This window comes from Cygnus atratus, chromosome 2 (assembly GCF_013377495.2).
Source record: "Cygnus atratus isolate AKBS03 ecotype Queensland, Australia chromosome 2, CAtr_DNAZoo_HiC_assembly, whole genome shotgun sequence".
Lineage (NCBI taxonomy): Eukaryota > Metazoa > Chordata > Aves > Anseriformes > Anatidae > Cygnus > Cygnus atratus.
The window spans coordinates 135,208,649-135,233,672 of NC_066363.1; positions in this window are offsets into that span (position 1 = coordinate 135,208,649).

Sequence of the window (25,024 nt, forward strand, 5' to 3'; positions counted from 1 at the left end):
TAATAAAGTGGCAACATCACAAGGGAAAGGAAACAGGGAGAGAGGAAATCAGATAAGTCTTTAAAAATAAATGTAATCCAATCAGGACTAGAGACAGTGTCAGGAATGAATTTGTAGGCAAACAGTTACTGCATATGGTCACCACAGGACAAAGTTCCCCATTTTTCTTAGTAGCACTTTCTGTATTCAATGTTTCCATTTATTTTTGGTAGCTGATATATTAAGCTCATAATGCATCATTCAGACCAATGCTTTTCTATTATTTCTTTGTATTTTTGTGTCTATCCATCTGGATTGACCTCCTTATACTGAGTAGGAACTCTTTGGGGCGGAAAGTTCCTATGCTTGTGTGGCAATGGTTGCACATGGAATCAGACTGGGTGTGAGCACAAACACAACCTTAACAAGATTCATTGGTGCTGGAGGCAGGCCCTGCTTCATCAGGCTTGTTTCACCGCCTGCCTGAAGAGCCTGATGACTGTGATGCCACCATGGGCATTCCAGGTCATATTTCTGAAGCAGGACAGAAGTAGACAGTGAGACATGACTGTGTTCTTCCCTATTTAGGGCTGTCTCACTGCAGTGGTTCTGATCATGCCCACGTGTGCATGCACAAACAAACACGAATTAAACTTGAATTCTATGAATTCTTTGACAAACAATGGAACGTGATTTCATTTATCCAGTACTTGCTTAGTAATAGGTCAAAGACCCCCAGCCAAACTTCATGAAGACTTGCTCCAAGCCCATAATGGTTCATGAAGAAGCACAATGGGCACTCTGGACTTGTTTCTCAGCTGTTCACAAGTGTAAGCAAGCCTTTTCAGGAGGATGTATCAATGTTCATGCACATAGATGGAAAATTATTTTTGTTTCAGTCTGTCAGTGACAAAGTCCAAATAAATGAAGAACAACTCTGATTCTAATTACAGTAAAATTTAATAAATAACCATTTCTGTGTTCCCAGGTCAGCATAACACTCACATGAGTTAATTTAAGTATATTTACTACATGATCGATTTTCAGTCAAAATATAATCTAGACAGGAAAACCACTGTATGGATTTCATTTTCATTTGTTTTATATTTGTTGTATTTCATGATATCAGATAAAAAAAAACAACTGTGCATGTGTGCTGGTAAACATTGTTATTACTTTTCAAAAGTGGAACTCTTTACAGGAATGTATTTATACACAAAGTTATTGTAGTACATCTATCAAAGCTATGGACACAGTAGTAATGTTTTGAGGATGACTGTTTTTGCTAGAAATAATTTTTGTGTGTTGTGATCTGACTATGGACATGATGTTAATGACTGCACACTTTCCATTCAGCAAGCAATACTGTTAGATTCAGCCTGATTTATAAAACAACAACACAACAACACTAGTTAGGGCATTGTATGTTACTTGCCAGATGGTTAACTCCCATGGGTTAATGAGTATACCCAAATTCTAGATGATTTAAGATGTCCTGCGGATATTTCCTTAGGTACGAGGATTGCTGGTTGTTAATTTACATGTGTACTGTATTTTTTCCCCTCTCTCTATTGATCTCTTGAGAATTCTGAATTTCTTTTTGTCCATAAAATGTTAATAAGCCATATTTAACACCTCCCCCTTTTGCTGTTCTGACCATCAAAACACTCTTTTCAGATTTCAAACACTTCAGACTGAATTAGTTCCTCACAAAGGCTAACTGAAAGCTTATATATGCACATGCACAACATATATAAATACATATATTTATACACCCAAACACTTCTTATTGGGTTGTACATGCTATTGTATAAGTCTACTTTGCAGTATTTTCTCAAGAATTCAATATTAGAAAATATTTGAGCATATTAAAACAATTTAACATGCACTAAAAATCTAATATATATATTAATCTAGAATAAATCTAGGCTTTGCTTTATGCCAAAGCAAAAATTCTAATTTGTGTGACAGAAGGATGTTTGTATTCTTGATTGTTGAAGACCACTGAATTGATCCCTTGTTAATAACAACAATTTCTCAGGATCTCCCAGGCACTTTTACCTGTGACTGTGGCTAGCTTGCACACATTCGTTTTGGAAAAGAGAATGTTTAGATACAACATGAAAAGCATTCACCTACAGGAAAACAAAACAAAACAAAAAAAAGATTAGTTGAAATTTCAGGGCAGTATGCCAGATGATCAATGGTAAATGAAATGGAGATAGGGCAAGTTGGTATTTCAAGATAGTTGGCTATCAGCCTTCTCCTAATTTCTAGCCCACCTCTATTTGGTTTCCTAAGTCAAAAGAGGGAAAGTCATAGAGGGGCTTTTGGCAAAGGAAAAGAGAAAGCAGGGAATGAGGAACAGTTCTTTTGTATAGAAACATAGGTGTTGACATTGTGAAATAGCTCATGGTTGTGTTCCTTTTGGCAGCAGTTGTTAGTATGAAGTTTTATGAAAGATACTCAAATAGAAAGCTCTTTCCTGATTCTCTTTTACCCATTTAATGGACATACATCTTCCCTTTTACCTATACAGAGGCTTAATCTTCAATTTTAAAATCCTATTATAATCTTCACATAAACAAAATTGTGAAGCAATGAGTTCCACAAGGTCAGTGCACATTGCATAAATCATATCTTCTTGTTTTAGATTAAATATTTCATCCCTAAAACTTTGTTGGCTTTTTCCTCTTTTTTTTGATAAGACAATATTTTAATTTACTTTTCAACTCACTCTTCAAAGCGTTTTACACATCCTTTGTAATCCAGTCATTTTCTGTGCCTAGCTTATATCCCTTTTCATACATGTCTACTCAGAACCAAGCACTTGTTCAATGCTGAACAAACTCAGGGCTCTGGTGCATGATGGAAGCTCTTAAGCACCAGGGCTATGCACATTACTATTGTTTCTACTGCTCACAGCAGCAACAAACCAACCCAGCATTTACAACAGTCTCTCCACTATCCGAGAGATATTCACTGGCCACCTCTGGGTCCTTCCTATCACTTCTTCTAGTAAGAATGGCAAGAATTCAAAATGATTTAATCTGAGGGAAAGACACTGAAAGTGCAAAGAAAAGGGTTCTGGTTTGCTGCATCTAAGTCTCTCTCTCTCTCCCAGGGCTGTATCCAACCTAAAGGCTTCCCTTGAGCCATTCATTTAAACATTTGGATTTTTTTTTCCCTGAGTCACCACAGTTAATTTCAAACCCATCAATGTGTGTGAGTGATGCAGATGATTTCTTCCCACCTGCATTTCTTGGTGAGACTTGTTTCCCCAGGGTAAAATGAAAGTACCTGTGTTGTGGTTGCCCTGAAACCAGGACAACCTGGAAATACCATCCAAGTATTGTAGCAGCACATAGACCAAATGCACAAGGTCAGCAGAAAAGAGAAATGCAGCTAACTTTTATCAGCATATCAATATATCATCTTATACCAGTCAGATAAGTACAATTCACTCTCCAAGTTCACGCACTTCAGTTTTATGTTTCCTTGATTTTTTGTATTATTTATCCTTCAGTAAAGAGCACTGCCCTCTGACTTCAAAACACACACTAAACTGACAGCTGTACCTCCATGCTGGAAAACTCAAAGCATGAGTGCTGCAAGAAGGCCTGATAACATGGACTAAGGCTGCAGTCTCTAAGTACAACCACACAGTTGTGAGACAACTTCTGTCCTGGTTTTAGCTGGGATAGAGTTAATTTTCTTCCTAGTAGCTGGTGTGGTGCTATGTTTTGGATTTAGGATAGTTTTATAAATTCCCATACATGAGCTGATTCATCAACTGGAGAGCCAAGGAATGATCAGAAAATTTCACTCACCCTTTAGTAGCCCCTTATGGCCAGTGTGAAAGTCTAATAGGGAATGGAGACTAACCATGGACTATCGTGGCCTGAATGAAGTCACGCCACTGCTGAGTGCTGCAGTGCTGGACATGATAGAACTTCAGTATGAACTGGAGTCAAAGGCAGCCAAGTGGTACGCCACAATTTATATTGCTAATGCATTTTTCTCCATCCCTTTGGCAGCAGCATGCAGGCCACAGTTTGTTTTTACTTGGAGGGGTGTCCAATACACCTGGAATTGATTGCCCCAGGGGTGAAAACACAGCCCCATTTGCCTGGCCTGATCCAGACTGCACTGGAACATGGGGAAGCTCCTGAACACCTGCAGTACATTGATGACATCATTGTGTCAGGCAGCAGAAGTTTTTGAGCAAGAAAAGAAAGTAGCTCCAATCCTTCTGAAGCCCTGAAGCCTGTTTTGCCATAAAACAAAGTAAGGTCAAAGGACCTGCACAGGAGACCCAGTTTTTAGGAATAAAATGACAAGATGGACGTTGTCAGATCCTAATGGATGTGATAATAAAATAGCAGTTATGGCTCTACCAACTAGCAGAAAGGAAACATAAGCTTAGGTCTTTTTTATTTATTTATTTAGTGTTTTTGTTTGTTTGTTTGTTTGTTTGTTTTGAGAATGTATATTTCAAATTACAGTCTGATTGTAAGCCCTCTCTATCAAGTGACCTGGAAGAAGAACAATTTCAAGTGGGGCCCTGAGCAATGACAAGACTTTGAAAAAGTTAAACATGAAATAGTTCATGCAATAGCCCTTGGACCAGTCCAAGCAGGACAAGATGTAAAGATTGTGCTCTGCACCACATCTGGGGAGAATGGCCCCACCTGGAGCTTCTGGCAGAAAGAGCCCAGGGAAACTCGAGGTCAACCCCTAGGATTTTGGAGTCAGGGATACAGAATATCCAAGGCCTGCTACACTCCAACCGAAAAAGAGATATTGGCAGTGTATGGAGGGGTTTGAGCTACTTCAGAAGTGGTTGGTACTGAAGCACAGCTCCTCCTGGCACACCGACTGCCAGTGCCAGGCTGGATGTTCAAAGAGAGGTTCCCCTCTGCACATCTTGCAACTGATGCTACGTGAAGTAAATGTGTTGCACTGATCACAGTCACCCAGGAATCTTGGAAGTGACCATGGACTGGCCAGAAAGCAAAGATTTTGGAATATGACCAGAGGAGGAGGTGACACGTGCTGAAGAGGCCACTGTAAAATAAACTACCAGGAAATGAGAAACAATATGCCCTGTTCACTCATCGGTCCTTTTGTATTGTGGGAAAACATCAGAGCTGGAAGGCTGCTGCACGGATTCCTACACAACAAGTTGCAGAAACTGCTGAAGGACAAGAATCAAGCCAATTTGCAGAAGTGAAGACCATCCATTTGGTTTTAGATATTACTGAATGAGAAAAGTGGCCAGTACTCTGTCTCTACACTGACTCACAGATGGTGTCAAATGTCCTGTGGGTTGGTTACAGCAATGGAAACAGAGCAACTGGCAGCACAGAAGGAAACCCATCCCTCTGCCACTTTGTGGCAAGACATTGGTGCCTGGGTAGAGAACCTACTTGTAAAAGTATGCCACATAGATGCTCACGTACCCAAAAATTGGGCCACTGAATAACAGTTTTAAAACAACCAGCAAGTGGGTCAGGCTGCTAAGATTGAAGTGGCTGAGGTGGATCTGCATTGACAACATAATGGTGAATTATTTATAGCTCGATGGGCCCATGACACCTCAGGACATCAGGGAAGAATTTCAACATATATATGGGCTTGTGGATCAAGGGGTGGACCTGACTGTGGACACTATTGCACAGGTTATCCATGAATGTAAAACGTATGCTGCAATCAAGCAAGCCAAGTAGTTAAAGCCTCTTTGGTACAGAGAATGTTGGATGAAATGTGAGTACAGGGAGGCCTGGCAGATTGATTATATCACAGTCCCTCAAACCTACAATAGCAAGAGTCATGTATTTACAATGGTGGAAGCAACCAACAGATGGCTGGAAACATATCCCATGCCCCATGCCACTTCCTGGAACACTATCCTGGGCCTCGAACAGCAAGTCTCATGGTGACATGACACACCAGAAAGAGTTGAGTCAGATAATGAGACTCATTTCCAAAACAACTTCACAGACACCTCAGCCAAAAAGCACAGCATTGAGTGGGTCTTATACATCCTCTATCATGCACCAGCCTCTGGGAAAATTAAATGACACAATGGACTGTTAAAGACTATGCTGAGAGAAATAGATGCTGAGGATACACATTGGGATACACATTTACCAAAGGACACCTGGTTGGTCAACACTAGGGGATCTGCCAACCCAGCTGTCCCTGCCCATTCAAAACTCGTATGTACTGTAGAAGGGGATAAAGTCCATGTAGCATACATAAAGAATATTCTGGGGAAGACAGTCTGGGTTATTCCTACCTTGAGCCATGGCAAACCCATCCGTGGGATTGCTTTTGCTCAAGGACCTGGGTGAACTTCTTGGGTAATGCAGAAGGATGCGAAATTCCAATATGTACCTCAAGGGGATTTGATTTGGGGTGAGAATAGGCAATAATTTGAATTGTATATTAACTGTTATGTAATATTGTATGTCATCACTACTATTATTACTATATGACATATCAATGGTATTATAGTAAAAGTCAACCAGATGATGAATGAATTTTGATGGAATCAAGCAAAGCACAGCAATGATAGAACCAGGCAAGTACAGTGGTGATGGGACCTGGGCTGGTTTCAGGGTGCAACAACCCAACACCAAACAGCATCTCTTCTGCCCTGGCAGGCTGTTATGATGGATGAAACCCAAAGTCATGGACTAAATGAACTCAATGGACATTTTAGAGGAATGGCCAATAGACCAAGGGAGTGATATCTGTGCATACATATCGAAATGCAAGAAAGGTGGTGATTAATTAGGATGTAAGTATGGAACCTGAGCATGACATAGACAGTATGGAATAAGAGATGGATATCGTCCCGGTTTTGGCTTTGATAGAGTTAATTTTCTTCCTTTTCTTTCTTCCTTACCAGTATCTGGTATGTTGCTGTGTTTTGGATTTAGGATGAGAATAACACTGATAACATGCTGATGTTTTAGTTGTTGTAGAGCAGTGTTTACACAGAGTCAAGGACTTCTCATCCTCTTGAGCCGCCCTGCCACAGAGGACACTGGGGGTACACAAGGAGCTGGGAGGGGTCAGAAACAGGACAGCTGACCCAAACTGGCCAAAGGAATATCCCATACCATGTAGCATCATGCTGAACAATAAATATGAGGGGAGCTGGGGGGACAGAATGTTTGCCAGTGCTCAGGGAGTGGCTGGGCATTGGGCGGGTGGTGAGCAATTGCATTGTGCATCATTTGCTTTGTATGTTTTTTGTATGTTATTTTTATTTTCCCTTCCTTTTCTGTCCTATTAAACTGGCTTTATCTCAACTTATGAGTTTTTACCTTTTTATTTTTTTTTCCCCCCTCTTGATTCTCTCCCCTCCCCCATCTCACTGGGGTGAGGGGGGAGTGAGCAAGCAGCTGTGTGGTGCTTAGCTGCTTGCCAGGTTAAACCACAACATCAAAACAGAAATAGAGCTACATGGATGTTGAAAATTCTGCTGTAGTGAAAGCCCAGTAATGACAAACACTACCAGTGCTACTTTCACTTTGTTTACAACCCTGTACTTTCTAACTCTGATTTTTAAATACACACAAATGCTGCCACATCTAATCTCAGAGAAGAAATACTTTCATATTTGTGGTAGGAGGAAAATGTGTCCATCACACCACAGAGACAGAAAAAGACAGAGATGGTGAAGCCAGCATTAGGCTGAAGAGGGTGTCAGTGACAGGTCCAGCTCCTCAAGTCACTGACCTCTGGTGACCAGAAAGGACATGAAGGTGTAAATTGGTTATATAGCCTATTTTTTGCTGTGTAAGCTTCGGAATTTAATTTCATAATAGCAAAATTATATTAAAAAATCATCAACGTTTCTGCACAAAAACATATTATTCTATTCTCATGTAAAATATGGAAAGATTATATTGTTGAGAAACCTATAGCATGATGGGCAAAGAAGCAAAGCAGCAAACAAGAAAAGTTTAGACTAAGTGAGCCAATATATGGGAAAAGCCACCGGCTGAATGCCCGTCTATGGAAATCTAATCAGCCAGGGATGAATGCAGCTCTGCCACCCAAACACTGCATTATAGGATGCCAGCTGCATCTGCTTCCCCCTAGTTATTCCTATTTTTAAGCATAAACCAAGCTCTTGGGGAGTAACTTCTAATAGAATACCCAAATAAGCAGTGCTGTGAGAAGTGTTATAAACCTTTAAATTGCCATTAGCTAATCAGAATCATTGTTCGGTGACCATTATCTTTTATTAAATGACCACTGAATCATAATGTTCATACTGATTTTCAATTAAAATGTAGAATAGTCACCATTACTCAATAGCACCCATTAGCAGCACTAGGACCACTGAAACAGCCATTACCAGGAAGAAATTCAGCACTTAAGAAGGTAAGTTAATTTCTTCATGTAGATGCTTATTTCTAGCTGGGGATATTTCAAAGCAGGTTTCCCAACAGGAACTGGGATTTATTCATTAAAAAAGGCATGTCACTCCTCTTCTACCTTTTGCAACGTCCCGTCATTTTTTGAGGGGGAGTACAAGAGAGCAGTATAAAGCATTTACATGGAAGGGCAAAACTTCTGCCTACGTACATGAATGCTGCTAGAGCCATGGAGATATATGATGGCTCCCACTCTGAGGTGTGGGAAGAGCTTCTGGCACAGGAGCACTTTAGGAAATAAAACGCTTATTGAAAAGTCGAACCATGATATATTATGGCACTATATCATGCTAGTGATGTGAAAATGCCTTTCAACTTCTGTCATTAAAAATGCAATGATACCAAATGTTCTGGAGTTGTTATGGTGAGACCAGAGATATATTTTTGTGATTTAAAATCAAAATTTGGGTGAGGCTTTATATAAGGGTAAATCATATACTATGTGTATATGGACTCCTGCAAAGTAGTTTCTTCTCACTTAGTGTACTGGTAATACTAAAATAATAAATAGCCAGGTAGCAATGAGTTAATTCTCCCAAAGGAAACAGAAGCACGTAGTTAAATACTACATCACAAATTACCATTTTTATGTCACCACCTCACCATGACTTTAGCACTAACCCATCTCCATCTTCACACTCTCATTAGGATATAATGCATATTCATGGTCCTGATTATATAGCCACTTTCTTGACTTGTTTTAATTGTGCATAAAGACATTGTGACAGGAGACCTGACCTTTTCAAGATCATTTTCTCTCCATTACTTTTCACAAAGCTATTAACTTGTCGCCTTCCATAAGATTGCAATAATTTATTTCCCATTAATAAAAAATTCCTGGTGCCATGCAAATTAAAATTTATTCAGCAAATAGAATTCTTTGGATTATTTTCTAATGGCTTTATATACTTCCAGCTTAGGAAGAAAAATAATATTAATGGATACAGGCTGAGTGGATAATTGCATACATAGGAGAAAAATGAATATACAACTGATGCTGTGGCTTCCTGCACACCAATTACCCAGAAGAGCTCCTTTAGTTCCTTTTTCAAGAAATATATTAATTTATTTCAGGGGATATCATTATAATCTCGAAATTATTCTCACTGTATAAAGAGCTTGGCAACCTGATGCACAAACAACAAATGTTCATATTAGAAAACCCACACTAAGTAAAAATACTTATAAGTGTAAATGAAACTAAGAGAAGAAATAACTTTGAGACAAAGTTGCTACAGTACTCCAGTGGAATTAGAGAAGGATTACATGGTGAAGTTATAAACATAGTTTTTATTTAACAGTGCTGTTTCAACATGAATGAATTATGCTGAAATTGCAGAACATGTTAATGATGAAAAGGCTTAGGCTTTCTGAGAACTTTTTAGTTTTGAAGACTTGATAAAAATATTGATATAATACAAAAAGCAGAACATCATAATTCAGCAGTATTTACCTATTTTTTACAATTTGAAGTATGATGGGTCCTTAGACTTGTTTACATTGGTTCCTATTGGGAAAAATAGCTCACATGCATTTTAAGCTATGTATTAGTGAAATATAGTAACTACTGCACAAACAGATATTTCAGTGTTTAGAAGTTGGCATGAAAACTGCAAACCATGTAATAGCAGCTATTTCAAACCCCTGACCATCTAAATGGGAGTGGTGATGATAAACCCCAGTGATATGTTGTTGGACCATTTCAAGGCTGTAGAAAAAGAAGTCATTAAACTTTCTACTTCAAAATCACACAAATGTGAGCTGAAAGAGGAACTCTTGGCTACCTGTTCTCTCTCCCTAACAATTCAAAGCTGTTCTCACTCCACCCCGGTGTGCCAGTGTGTCTGTGAACATTTGCTTGGAAGACTTTTAAAAATTGAAAATTGAAAAAGTTGAACAGTTTGACCATGTGTAGGGGGAAAAAAAAAAAAAAAAGAGCCACTGTTTAATTCATTAACAAGATGAGCTATAATAGAGAATAGAGAAATACGGACAAAAACATGAACAACAGCTTGATTTCTGATGACTGATGCAAAAAAGCCTCACTGGAAAGGCAACATGAGACAGACAATTTCATAGTTCTATTATTTCACTAGGTCTGGGAAGACTGTATTGTTTTTTATCTCAGTGTTTTAACTTTGGGGTGGGCATTCTGCAGTAGCTGTTAGGCATGATGGGATATGTATATATTTTTTAATTTTACACTTACCTCTGTAAGTTCACAGTAAAGAATGTGACTAAACTATGCAATGTTCCCAGTCCTTTAAAAATAGAGAACAAGTTTTCATGTAGCCTCCTTTTAAATGCTGCCTTAAAAAAAACAAACAAAAAAACCTTACAATTCATTACAGAAACAAAACAAAACAAAATATTTAAGTTTGTATTTTATCTCAATGCAAGGAAAAATCAGAAAACTTTCTGTTTTCCAGTCAACTTGTACTTATTCAACCCCCACTTTTGCTATATTTATCCTGTCTTAACAGATCTAAATGAGTTTGTAACCCCAAGCCCATGGTTTATCCTAGAGGGTAGATGTTCTGACACACTTTAAATTCACAGTCAAACCTAAATAGGTTGTTTTATACACTGGTAAATCTCATTTGGAAACTTCCATAGTGTAACATGAATGATCAACATTCAGTAATAGAAAAAACATTCAAACCTATTGCAGCTATTCCTTCACTCACACAAATTACTTTCACAAGTTCAGAATGGTCATTACTGATCCCTGAATACCTACCAACAGTAATCACACTGATGTGCATAAGTGCTGCAGGAAATTAATTACAGTTTGTCTTTCATAGGCTTGATGCCTCACTGCTATTAATAGGGTACCAGTACTTTTTTCTTTAGAAAGCTTTGATTCCCATCGGCAAGAAAGAATGGTTTGAATGTGCAAATTGGTACAGGTTGAGTAATAGGGAAAGGTCATTTTTAGTGAAAAAGTTATCATAACCTTCGATGTTAATAGGTCTTTGCTAATAAGGACCAGATTTGTATGGATGCCCAAGATGTCTGGAAAGATTTGGCATTTCCTTGTGCAATTGTCTGCATATAGGTACAAGACTTATCATAGAATAGTTACATTAGGGACTTGAGTGAAAGTTGGAATAATTCAACTGCCAATTTAGGCTGCATTTGTATTTGAAAAAATACCAATTTAGGACTCAGGAAGAAAAAGATGGCCACAACATAATGTTTTCCCTCATCAAAAAAAGATGTGTGAACATTATTGTTTTGGTTCACTTCTGCAGAAACTTTGAGGGATTCTCAAAAAAATAAATAAATTTGTTTTGGTGAAAAAAAATCTGAAATGTTTACACAGAGTTACTCCCCCCACCCATTTCACTTTTACAGGGAAAAGCTATTTTTTCAAAAACACTTGTTAGAGGGCTTTCTATCACCTTGTCACAGTCCACTGACCCATGCTGCCCTCTCTCTGGGTACCAGCAGTTACAGCAGCAAAACACATTGGACCAAGTTTGTACTTGGGACAAATTTGCTGCAATGTTGAAATAAACAGAGATATGCTGGAGATTAATTGGATCTGGTTTGCCTACCAACATTTTAATTTTCCAATGGTCATCAGTATGCTATATTCATTACAAAAATACAGCTCTTACTAAGTCATTGCATCAGATGCATTCCCCCACACTGATGCTCAATCACACTGTGAAGAAAATCTTTATATCCTGGCCTAGTTAAATGGTCTAAGCAATCATGACATACTTATTTCACAAGGCAATGCAATGTAAAGATGGGGATCTTGCTCCCCTTTAGTTGTGCAGATGGGTATATTTTGCATGCCTCCCACACATCTCCATCCAAATGCACAATATGGATGTTTTATCTTTCACAACAGGAACCTTCTGTTCACAGATATGTCAACATTCCTGAGAATGTTAGTGAATTTTTCAGGATGCCATCCTACCTGAATACCAGACGGTTCATCCTATGACACCAAGACAACTCAGAGAGGAAATTAGGCTATCACAAAACAAAACAAAAACACAACTAACACATACCATTATCAAATTCAAGAAACTATGAAAGCATTCTGTCCTTATTAACGCAAGTATGGGTTTTAGTATTTACTTTGAGTCAAGATTTACTCAAAACTTAATTTAACAGCAAATCATTTCCAGTAAATTTTAAATCTATCTACATGGGGAGATATAGAATCTTTCACATAAAGCTGACCCTATTTTGTCATTCTGTAAGAAGTTGTAGCTTATATCTGCAAATGATCGTATGTCACATTTATTATGGTGTTTCTGTTAATTTTTGGAGTAAAATACAAATGTACCTTTATGTACCTTTTTTTTTTTTTAATATGACTCTGAGAGGAAGATGGACATAGCTGCAGATCTGATGTAGACAATGAACTTGTATAATGTTCTGATGATGCTATATTAAAGGTTTGTCATTAAAAGCAAGCATACTATCAAGTGGGAAAGCAGACTTATATTGCAATTATTTTCCTATTAGCTGCTGCCCATTGCTCCTGACAGGTATAAATTAGATCTCGCTAGGTTGCCTACAGATTAATGAGTTCCAAAATTGGCATTTAATTGTTTGGGAGTAAGAGACAGAAAAGGAAGGTATCTGCAAAAAAATCTTTATCCACCTGTGATTAGAAGATATTCTCCTTTCTTTCTGCTTTTCCTTTCTCCCCTGGCATCGCTTGGGTGATAACTGACACTTCTATCAGAGGATTCCTTTCGACGCAGCAGAAACTTGCAGCTGAGGCAAGGCCAGAATTAATAATCTGCGTGAGCAAACACACAGCTGCTGTTTGTGGAGAGAGATTCTATTAACGAACAGTGAATTCTCATAATTAGCTGAGCGGTTTCTGCAGCTGCCTGCCTGACCCCAGACTACACAAATTGTGGGTGGTGTTCGGCCTCTAAATCAATCTTACCTAATTACTATAAGCATGTTCCTCCAGTCCTAATGACTGGGGGGTGTGTGTGTGGGGGGAATAGACATTTCCTTACCCATTCAAATGTTCCTCTTATTAGATTCTCTTTTGTGCCTAAATTCATATTTTTTCTATTAGCATTTCTAAGGGTATACAGGTGTGGTTACAAATCAGAAGCACAGAAGTATAATTCATGTCCTACGACCATGTGCCAGCGTGTGTCTGCTTTGCAAACAGTAGCAAAATGTGTGCTTGTTGGAAGCATCTGCCTTGCTTCAATTCACAAAACATAATTTAAAGCACACATGTCTGTCTGGATTCAAAGCCTTTTCTCTGCCCTCCTCCTCCTCTCTCTCCCCCCCCCCCCCAAAATTAATGTGACACAAAATGGGAAATCATGAATGGTTGTGGCTTCGTCTGGTCTGAAGCAGGGTTACTTACTACTACCTCACCACGTGACACTGGAGAAGACAAGTGTATTTGTCATTGGGGAATTAAAAAAAAAAAAAAAAAAGAGAGAGAAAAAAAAGGATGATTTCCACTGACAGCCGTTGCTCAGCAAGGTGCTTTGTGTTCCTGAGCTGGGCTATGGAGCCAAAGGGCTTGCCTGCACCATGGTGGGAAACCCTGGGCACCTCCACCTACAGCCATGCATCGGGGAGCACAGCTGCTCTGCTTGGCTGCCCACAACACACCTCAGTGCAGAAGCTGACGCTGGCATGGTGTTTGGGTGCTAGCAGTGCTCTCCTGCATCATTTATGTCAGCTGTGAGGAATGCCAGCTGAACATGTTCCCCAATAAATTAGATGTGTGGGTTATGATTAATTTGCCCTGAAAAAGCAGTCTGCAGAACTAACTCCCATCCCCATCCTTTGTCTGTCAACGTATCCTCATAAGCAAAGACTGCCTTTGTCAGTCATCTGCAGCCACTGGGCTCACAGCAGCTCCTTCACGGTGGAAAAAAAAAATACTGCTGATGTCTCCAGCCCTTCCCTCCATGGGAATCCCAGGCCTTCAGCTTCTCCTTTGGTAGCCTGTTAGGGATAAGACTTGTCAGCTTCTTCCAGCAGAACCAGCAATACCCAGAAGATCCATGCCCTAGCCCCGCCCCCCCCCACCTTTTTTTATTATCTTGGATGTAAATTTGATCTGGAGCAAATCATTAAGGACCTGCGAGCAAGCTAGCTGAACCTGATTCTGTATTAACCTAGACAGTACATTGATTTAGTCGATGTAAATTTAGATGTTTTCTATAGTTTTAATTAGTTTAGGAACAGTGTGTACAGACAGGAAGTTTGAGTGAAGTTTTATGAACAGACAGAAATATTTACTCTAAGGAGCATTATGTAGAGGTCCCAATTTTGCAGGTGCAGAATTATTCTCTTATCATTTTTTAAGAGGTAAACATCTCCCAAGTTCCTTATGTATTTAAGAAGGCAATTTTGCTATGATTATACATATTAGGGGTTGGATTATTAACTACCAGATTTTCACCTGCTGGTCAGGTTGCTGTCAAGGACACAGCTCCAACAGTGGTATTAGACCAATGCAGAAAGCAGCATTGCAAAAACCAGCAGTGATGGGGGAAGGAAAAAAAAAATCTGTAGGGCATCCAATATATAAATGTATAAGCACAATACATTTTCCACAACACTACCACTTGTGATCATTAAATGTTTGTATGCCAACTGAGAAAATCTCAAATGCATTCTTTATTTACATTATTTATAGATTTTTGTATGAATTATTCTTCCTTATAAACTGTTATAAACTCTGAGAACATCCAACACTTGAAGTTTGAGCTCCAGTTTTAATTTGTCACTTTCATAAGTTACGTGTTTTTGTTTTTGTTTTGTTTTGTTTCTTTATTAATTGATTTATCTAGGAACTGACAGACTGAATTTCAAATTTTAAATGTTAAGACCAAGGACATAACCTGAAGTAAATTTAGTGGTGGAATGATTAGAAGCTGTGGTTTATAATTTCATTTTCACAAGTTTATGTCATGGCTAGTAAAGCTCCTGAATGTTTATACAAAGTGGAATCTGTGGCATCACAAGAACATCAGATCTTTTTCACAGAAAGATGTGTATTCCTAGAAATATTTTCTAAGGAAACAAGAGTTAAAATAATTTCCTGTGGTACCTAATGTAAAGAATTAAATTATGTCTCACCATTTCTTCTCCAGCTAGAGAGAATGAATTGAATTTTATATGTAGAATCTTTTCAGAATATGTGTGAATGAATAAATAAATAAAATCAGCCACCTTTTATTCATCTAGTTAACTGCAACACTTCAGGTTTTTCATATTCATGACATAAAATTTCATTTCATTTATATTAACAACCAGTTCTTTAATACTACCTGTACCAGGTAACACTGCATCAGAAAATCAAAATCAAATAACCCTGAGACTTAAGTTAACAGGTTAACAATATAAAAATCAGTCTGTATACTGCACACCAGCAGCCCAGCTGGATTTGTCCCTCTAGATCATCTTACTCCGTGCAACAAACACCATTGATAATAATACTTCTAGTCTTAGAAGCACTATGCCACATACAAAATTTGGTTGTAACAGTTTATTGGGATGTTATGAGGTAGCTTCAGCAGGTAAGCAGTAAAAGGAGACGTAATGCCTGTCACTGCATGTTGTCTGCTGCACGTTAGTAATACACAATAGATGTCATTTCTGTCTGTTTTTCTTATTTTAACATATAGGCATCTTTTAATAGTAACTATAAAACACTGCCTGAAATATACTCTGAAGATGCACATTTGTTGCAATCTACTGCATATACAGAATGCAGCCTCCACAATAAATCTTTTTAAAATAGAACATGTTGATCCAAATAGGCAAGCAAGAGCCCAGCTTCTTGCAGGGAACAGGACAATCTTTTTCCATTAAATTTGTGTATTAAAGATATTGCATTTCCTGTGTCAGTCAGGAGCAAGACACGAGGCATTTAGATCCCTGTCTTATAACAACAGAAAAGGGAATAAAACGGTCTTTCAGAACCCCCCAGACAATTTGTTTTCATAGACAAGGTACTGCAGGGCACTCTCATCACAAAGCCCTGCAAGTAAATAAGGATTTGTGGCAGCAATAAGGAACTTATTTTGTATCTTAGTCAATAGACATGTTGAATGTACAAAACAGGCAAGGTATGAATAAAAGAAAAAATAAGCAAACTAAAACCACCACAAAGCAAAATCCAAAATAATAACATAAAAAATAGAGAAAAAAAAGAAAAAAAGGAAAAAAAAAAGAAAAAGAAGAAGAAGAGGTAGACAACAAAATTGTCATTCTAGGAATATAGCACCTGAAAATTCTTCATCTCTGATGAATTTGGTGTTTCAACTAGAACAAAGGCAATGAGAGAAAAAAAGGCTAATCTTTTCACCACTTTACACACATCAATCAATTTAATATATAACACAGCATACCAGAGCAAGCACAGGTCCTACCTATGCCAAGATTGCTGCTTTTATGCCAGTCGCATAGAGTTTGGTCCAGACTCGCCTTAAATAATCAGAAATATTTCCACTTGTCTCAAGTAAGGCCTACATGCTCATAGGTGTCCAAAGTATTTATTCTTTTATCCTTTTAAAACTTTCCTATTCATTTTTATTAGTACAGTAATCTGAGAATGGAAGAAGAGTCTGTGGGCAGAATTCCTCTCCTCCAGTAGGGAAAGTAGAACAGCAAAAAAAAAAAAGTATCACCTCTCTTCTCAACAGCTGTTCTTCAGCCAGGGTCCAAAGGGAAATGTGTCTGTAGCTGAAGTCTGTACACAAAGCAGAGTGATGCATGCACGTTTGTGCCCCCACCCCTAGAAATAACAGTCCTAACTCACCAACTCACCAAACAACCCAGCCCACTGTGGATGCTGCAGTCTTTTTTTTTTTTTTTTTTTTTTTTAGGAATGGGAAAGTATTTCCATATTTTCTTACCTTGGCTGAAGACCCAGCTGCGTAAGGAAGGAGGATATACCAAGCTGTTGCAGCTTAGCTGATGGCAGAAGCCCAGCACAGGTTCATGCCAAAGGGTTTTTCTGTTTTTCAAGCCCTGTTGACAATGAACTGATGGAGGGATCTCTAGTAATCCTGAGAAAAGTAGCCCAGGGATTGGAGAGACAGCCTTTATAGCAGGGTTGTATGGGGAGACTGGGCTTTGTGAAAAGTTAGGGACAAGCTGGAAGGGATAAGAAAGATCAAGAAAGCAACAGGTTGCCAGCACAGTGTGGGTTTGGTTTCTTGTTGCCATAAATGAGGAAAATGGTTAAATATAAGCATACCCTCTTGTCCTAAGGCAAACCACTTTGGTCCATGCACATATTTGTTACCCTGGGAACAGTACTACACAAAACATGAAGAAACAAGGGTTTAGATCCATAACCCTCTACAGCCTGGTAGAGCTTACATTATTAGTCTCTTATTGTATCAGAACTTGTGCTTAAGTTTTCATCTGCTCTACACCAAAAGTGTGTAGAAATCCAATTAAATCAATAGACCTCAGTAAAATCACCTGGCAGGACAGATTGGATCTCCTCTCTGAAGGACCTGCAGTCTAAAAATATGAAAAAATAAATAATTTTTGAATGTTATAAGAGTGTTCTGTCTACACGTTATGATTTATTATGTTAATCTCATCTTCCAAGGGGACTGAGAGTGGTGGTCACAGTCCTAGGAGTTTTCTAGCAAGCAGACGAGGACTCAGCAGTAGATGTGCATTTTCTGACCTGGACCCCACTACTCAACCAGAAGTATACTAGTGTGTAAAGTGGACTTTGTTTTATCGAAGGATGAATGCCTTTCAATCAGTATGTCTGAAAATCAAAGCTGAATCCCCTCATCATAATGTCTACACTTTGAGAATATATGTACATCATGGATGTTGTTTTAAACAGAATGGTATGAATGATATGTTTATGGGGCTAAAAATACACACAACATGAGGTTTTGGAGCATTACTTCAACATTTCTGCTATCAAGCTATTTTACTTGTTAGTGGTATCATATTTTGTTCTAATGCATAATTGAAACAGCACAAAAGTTACATCTTTTTTTCTAGATGTCTCATTATAAATGCTTACTATTTAAAGTGTGCAATTTTAGAAGTTTTAACCCCAAAGAATTTTTAAATAAATACTCAACCATACACATCCTATACTTTATCCATCCAGCTGTGGCTGGATAACAAAGTTTATTATTGTCGCTTGAACAAGTAGCAGAAGGAAAATCTAGGTCTTAGAATTCCGTATAGAGGGTCGGTCCTCCTCTTGAAAAAATGTCTTTTGGAGCATACTAGATAGAGGAGAAATTCTTTAATGTTTTGATCACACTTTCCCCCTTCTTGCCAATAGAAATATGGGATAAGGGAGGCTTGACGCCAAGCCATGAAGTCTTGAATCAGCCTTGGGGTGTTCTACTGTTCTTTTTTGCTCCAGGCCTCCCCTGTCCTGTTCTCCATGGAGAGGCAGATTCATCCCCTTCAAAAGCACACGCCTGAGCCTCCAACAGTCACACTAAGGGCACAGCAGGGCATATTTCAAAACAGATATAGGTGCACACATTAATATCCATGCTAATGATTTTAACACATAATTGAAATACAGACAATTTGAACTACATGTTTAGCAGTACCTTCTTTAGGTACATTCGTACTCCTAATAACCTGCCCCTAAACCTCAAGTGTAACAAAGTCTCTTGTTATATCCTTACCTCAAACAGCTAAAAAGACATATATATATATATATTTTTTTTTCTATAGAATTATTCATATTCAAGTGGTTTGTGGTCTGGGGCTTCAGATCCTTGTCCTGTACAAAGCTGAATGTGTGACATGCAGAGAATAAGACTCAGAGACAGCAGCTGAGACATTAGGCAAGCACTGGCTCGAAGGGTTCTCAGAGTGTGCCCAGCCACTTACTCAGTCCCAGGGCAGGAACAGCTTGACCTAGTGCACCCCTGGCAGGTGTTTAACTAACCTGCCCCCAAAAACTTCTGCTTACAGGGTGTAAGCAGTGTGAAGCAGATATCCTGCTCCAGTGCTTCACTGGTTTTAGCACTTCAAAATCCTTCCTTATGCCTGGTCTGAATTTTTCATGTTGCAGTTTGAATTCTTCTTGTCCTAGCTACCTCTACCCTGTACTTGATTACCAGAATTTCCCTCAATGTCCCGCAGCAAAATTAACCCCAACCTTTTCAGCCTTTTCTCACGTGTAATATTTTTGAAGCTTTTATCATTTTAATCACTCTCTAATGTATGTTGTCCAATTGGACTAAACTCCTCCAAGATGTCCAAAAGCAGCCACACTGTTCCAGCAGACACTTTTTCAGTGACAAGGAGGAAAAAAGATCACTCTAACTGTCTCTCCATATATATACACTCCTATTTATAAAACTCTGTAGACATTTTTTTCTTTTTTTTTTTTCAGTAGTTTAACACTATTGACTCACATTGTTTATAAGCCAGTTCCATCCCCAGAGCATTTCCTGCAGAGCTACTGCAAATCAGCTGTTCCTGACAGATCCACACCAACTCTTTCTTGTACTTCTGTTTTCTCCCTGCTCTATAGTAACAGCTAATTTGATTATTTGTTCCAGCACTGTGTAAAAAATGAACTCAAGATCATTGTCTACACTTAACAACAGGCACCACCAGCTACACCATTTCATTGTTGTTTGAACAATATTCCCTCTTTCTAAAATGACAAGCAGAGCTCATGTTTTTCCCCCCGTTTTTTTAAGTATCCTAGGGTGAAACCCATCAGACAGCTGATCTGAAAGCATCTAATGAGTAGTCTTATCAACTCCAATGAGACGCATGTGCTCAAAGTTAAGCCTGTACTCAAGTGCTTTGCTGGACCAGGGCCAGGAAGCTCAGCATTCTACAGAATAAAGCTGCTTTAAGTTTTCATGGTTGACCATGGTAATACAGGAAATACAGGACTACCCAAAGGAGATGTGTCTACATCTTATGTGGTTTGGGAACAATGTAAGGACATACAAGTTACAAAATATTTCATTGAATTTCCCTAAGGGAAAATGTGGAGAAATTTTCAGGTCACGGGGAATGATCAGATATTTTAAATTAAAAAAAAAAAATAAAAAAGGTCTTACATGATCTATCATCTCAGAATTACTAGTGATGTAGCAGTCTTTTCGTGCATCTTCATACAAGAACCCTGTTAAAAATGCTAGAAAATAAACTGTTATAACAGCACTTTTGTGAAGCAGCAACTCTGGTAATAAGTGAAAGGATTGTGGTTTTGAAAGGGCTGCTGAACTGTTTGTGGGAAGTCCTTGGATTTCTGGGCCACTTAATTCAAGACCCATATCTGCCGCAAAGGTAACAGAATCCAAGTGTAAATTTTAATAATTGCAGCAGTGATTACTTTTAGTTCTTGGCAGTTCATTACTGACTGCACAATTCCAGAGGCTCTTGTTAAATGGTCCATGGAATGAATCAGGCATGGAATTAACCTATTTTGAGTTCCCTGAAGCTTATGTCCCATGAAGGAGTATTCACATACCTCTCTAGGGGCCAATCCTGAAAGCCCTTCCTCATACGAGTAATCCTTACCCACACTAAACTGCTGTTGACTTCAGTGCCAGTGCTTGTGCTAGCAAAGACTGCACTTAGGAGTAATCATTTGCAGAACTGGGTGCATGGTTTTCATGTTCCATTTGACAAAAGCAAATTACTTACAGGCACAGTCCCAAGTCTACATGAAAAATTACACTTACTTGTTTAAAAAGAAGCAGTATTTCTGTTACATTCTTGCTTCCTTTCTAATTGCAAGCATATTTGGGCTCTGTCCTAACTAAAGCAAATGCCAGCAAGATTGGGTGCAGTGGTTGTGAATCATTATTAACTGCACAGTGCTGTTCAGATGCCAGCTGTTGATGATCCGTGGTCTGTCTGCTTGAATTCCCCAGGGAACCAACATCTGGGAAAGGGTAAAGCTAAACAGAGGGCTAATAACTATCAAGAATCTCTCTCTCGGCTTCCCTTTTCAAATGTTTTACTTAAAGAAATTCTGAGAGAAAATTGATTTTTTTCCCATACTGTTTCTTTTAGTCTAAAGCCTGCAAGGATGAAGAGAAAATCCTGCTGGGATTCAGCTCCCTTCCTTTTTGGCCAAAATAAGTGAAAGTCTCAGAAGGTGTTGGTATACTGTCTCCTGGGGTGGTCTTAGGATCATTCGTGCTGTAGCATGGCATGTTGTCCACAGGGCTGCTCATGACATTGCTCACAGGCCATGGAATGTGGATGCTGGAAGCTGCACAATGGGCATGTACACACTATTCAGTGCAAAGAGCCTTAGGTCTGTGCTGGTGTAACTGAAAGCAAAACAGCCTAAAATTCACCATCTAAATGGGCTCCTCTACGTTGCTATGAATAATCTGTGTGTGTCTTCTCAGTGCTCTTAATGCATGGCCTTTTGAAACTGATTTTAAAATGTAACTGAAAGACTGTACAATAATATTATCTCTCAAGAGAACAAAGCCAGGGCTTTAAAGTTAAGCTGCTCAGTTCATTTTTCCTTATATATCTGTTTTAGTCAGCACCTGATTAGGACCTGAAAAAAATTCTCTGATTTTTCTTATATGAATAATATAACCAAATCTCCCTCTATTTCTGTCAAAGAACTGGGTTAGCTGAAGACAATGAAAGTTTTGACTCATTTAAATAAAGCAAGAATGGGTCTAAATTAATCTTTTTACTGCAGTAAAATCTATTCACACACTGGAAACTTTTCTCTCTCTCTCTCTCTCTCTCTCTCTTTTTTTCTTTTTCTTTTTTTCCTCCTATAGTGTGCAGACAGGTGTAGAGTTAAAACAGAAATGAGATGTCATGTGAGCTGTTGTTTTCCCAAGCCACTTCACATGTTTTTTCAGAGGTATCTGGTCTGGGCCAGTGGTGTCACCACTTTATCTCAGTGGAAACATCATATAGAGCTAGATACTATAATGATTTTTTCTGCTCTGGAAAAGTATGACGCAAATGAGAGTGAAAAATTCTTTTTCATCATTTAAATTTAGATTTCCAAAAAAGAAAGGTCAAGGACTAACCTTTCAAAGCCCCTCTCCCATGCCTACTCCCTAGCCCTGAGTTTAGGAAGCCTTTACTAAAAACCTGCAAGCCCAGTTATTTCACCGGGATGGCTGAGGTGACCTTGGATTTTGAAGAACACGGTGACAAAAATGCAAAGCTGGTGAAAACCTTGCCTTGCTGATATCAAGGTGAAGCCTTTGCCTGGCTTTTGGGACTGACCTGCTAACACTGAAGATGTGCTGTCAGGTAACTAGCTGTAAACACAGCAGAGAAGCTGCCTCATGTCTTTGTGTTAGACTTTGTCACTTTTTTTTTTGAACGTTTGATTTTTGTAAAGCTTCTAAGATGTTTCAGTCATTTGAGGACTTTCACAGAACATTAAATATGAAAAGGTGGTGTCATGATAGCAGAACAGCAGGGATAGTGCAAGAGTTTGGCATGTTTCCCTAAATGCACCAGACTAGAGGATAAGAACCTACTGTTCATAGGTGCAGCTTATGCTTTTTGGCAAAGGTGTCATTAAAACCCCTTTCAAATTTTCAAGGTTCATTCTGGCAATGGTTAATTTTTTTCTCCTTCAGGTCCAAACTGAAAGGCTGTCCCAGATTTCACTGTTTTTACTAGCTGGAATTTATGCGTATTCTCCTTCTTCCATGGCCATGTATATAGTGTTCATGTCATAAATAACTAGAAAGCAGAAGCAAAATCAATATGTGGAAAGCTAGGGCTTAAAATGTGGGATAATGTTTTAATGATCCCACATTGGGCAATAAAGGACTCTGGAAATGAGGAGGGGACAAGGTAACCAGAAATGTAACTCTTCCAAAAAAGCAAGGCAGTCAAAATGACACTGAAGAGGAAGACAATCAGAAACAGATTGGGATTCACAGAGAGGCAGCGATAGATCCGTCAAGCCCAGTCATGCATGCAGCCAACCCAGTAAACAACCTCGAGGTATCATTTTTGCTGGAGTGCAGCCACCAGCTGCTCTGAGCCAACAGCGACCCCACTGCGAGGCTCTGCTGCTGACCTCCTATGCTTTAATTCCTCCACATGCATATTTTAACATTATTACAAAAGGTTTCATTTACAATTCACAGGCTGAGCAACAATGAGTACATTTCGTGGAGGTCAGCCTCAACCGTTCCTCCTAGTGATGGAATTATAGTTTAAACAGCTGGAGCATGGTCCCAGGAGGGACACTGGGATATGGTTCCTTTACAGCAGAATAAATCCATCAGGCATATTTCATGTGTCCGATAACATTAATAGATATCAGGGTTTTTTAATATTTAATGAACTCACTTGGAGGTTGTTTACTAGGGAAGGAGCAATCAGAAAGGGTGATTACAGCCTTTTGATCTGTAATGACAACAACAAAACCCGAATCCAAGCCAATGGGGCCAGTCTCTCTCTCTCCCTTCTCCCCTCACCCTCCCACTACCTCTCTGAACCCTATCAGACAAACCTGCCTAGTGCACAACCTGCTTTGGCTTCAGAACGTGCAAGGGTGTTTTCAGTTTCGTGGTTCAAAAGTTAATCATTTCCATGTTTCCCACAATTTAATAGAGATGCCAGAATCTGTCAAATAGCTTTCAGTTTAGTGATTGAGAAAACAGGAAAGGAAAGACAACTTGCAGAGGCATAAAGCAAACATTGTACCACTAACAGGAGCCAGAATGAGCCTGCGTGTGCTAATGAATATTATGTCCATTAGCACAGAGATATCACTGAATGTGGGCTTCGGCAGTGTCTCTCTTTACTAATGGCCTTTGGTCTTAATATTGCCATCATATGTTTCCTCTTTAATTTTGCTGTAATACCCAGTTTATTAGAGACTAGAGGACTTCATCTGAATAGCAACTTGCTTTTCTTTCTTTCCTCTATTTCATTTCCTTATTTTTTAACATAATTATCAAATTTGGTTTGACTGGGGAACTAGGAGGTATTGTTTATAGAGGAGACGTGTATTGTCATCTGCCTCTTATTCAGAGGTTTCAAACACTCAGTTAATTGCAGAAGATTTCTACAAGCATTTAGGATGAAATTCTCTGTTATCAGAACAAGTGTGAAGTAGCAGGCTTTTGCAGGTGAAAGATTTATAATGCACGTCTCAGTGGGATGGTCCCAACCAGTGTGAACAGAAGCACAAGAGAGATAGGTTATGTTCCTACAGAGCATGAAACTGAGACCATGGCACAGCTTTTCTGGAATCACTGGGATTTGGGGGAAGCACACAAGTTTACATAAGATTGAATCATAGAATCATTATTGAGATCATTACAAGGTCTACTCCAGCACCCAGGAATCAATCTGCGGTCGATGCTTACATAAATGTGTGTGTTCTTGTCTGTTGTCCCACTGATACCACTGGCCATGGCCAAAGCAGATATAAAGAAATTCTCATACCTGTTGCACTCAGGAGAGGTATGGAAACAGCAAGACCCTCCATATGAGGCATCAGTGAGATCCCACCTGTCATGTGTATATCTGACCACCTGAATTCAGTCTGGAAATGTGTAGAGAAAGGGAAATATTTGGTGAGGGAAACATGAAGCCTATTGTCTGAGAGGAAACAAATTTCTTCCACTTCATTGTAATCC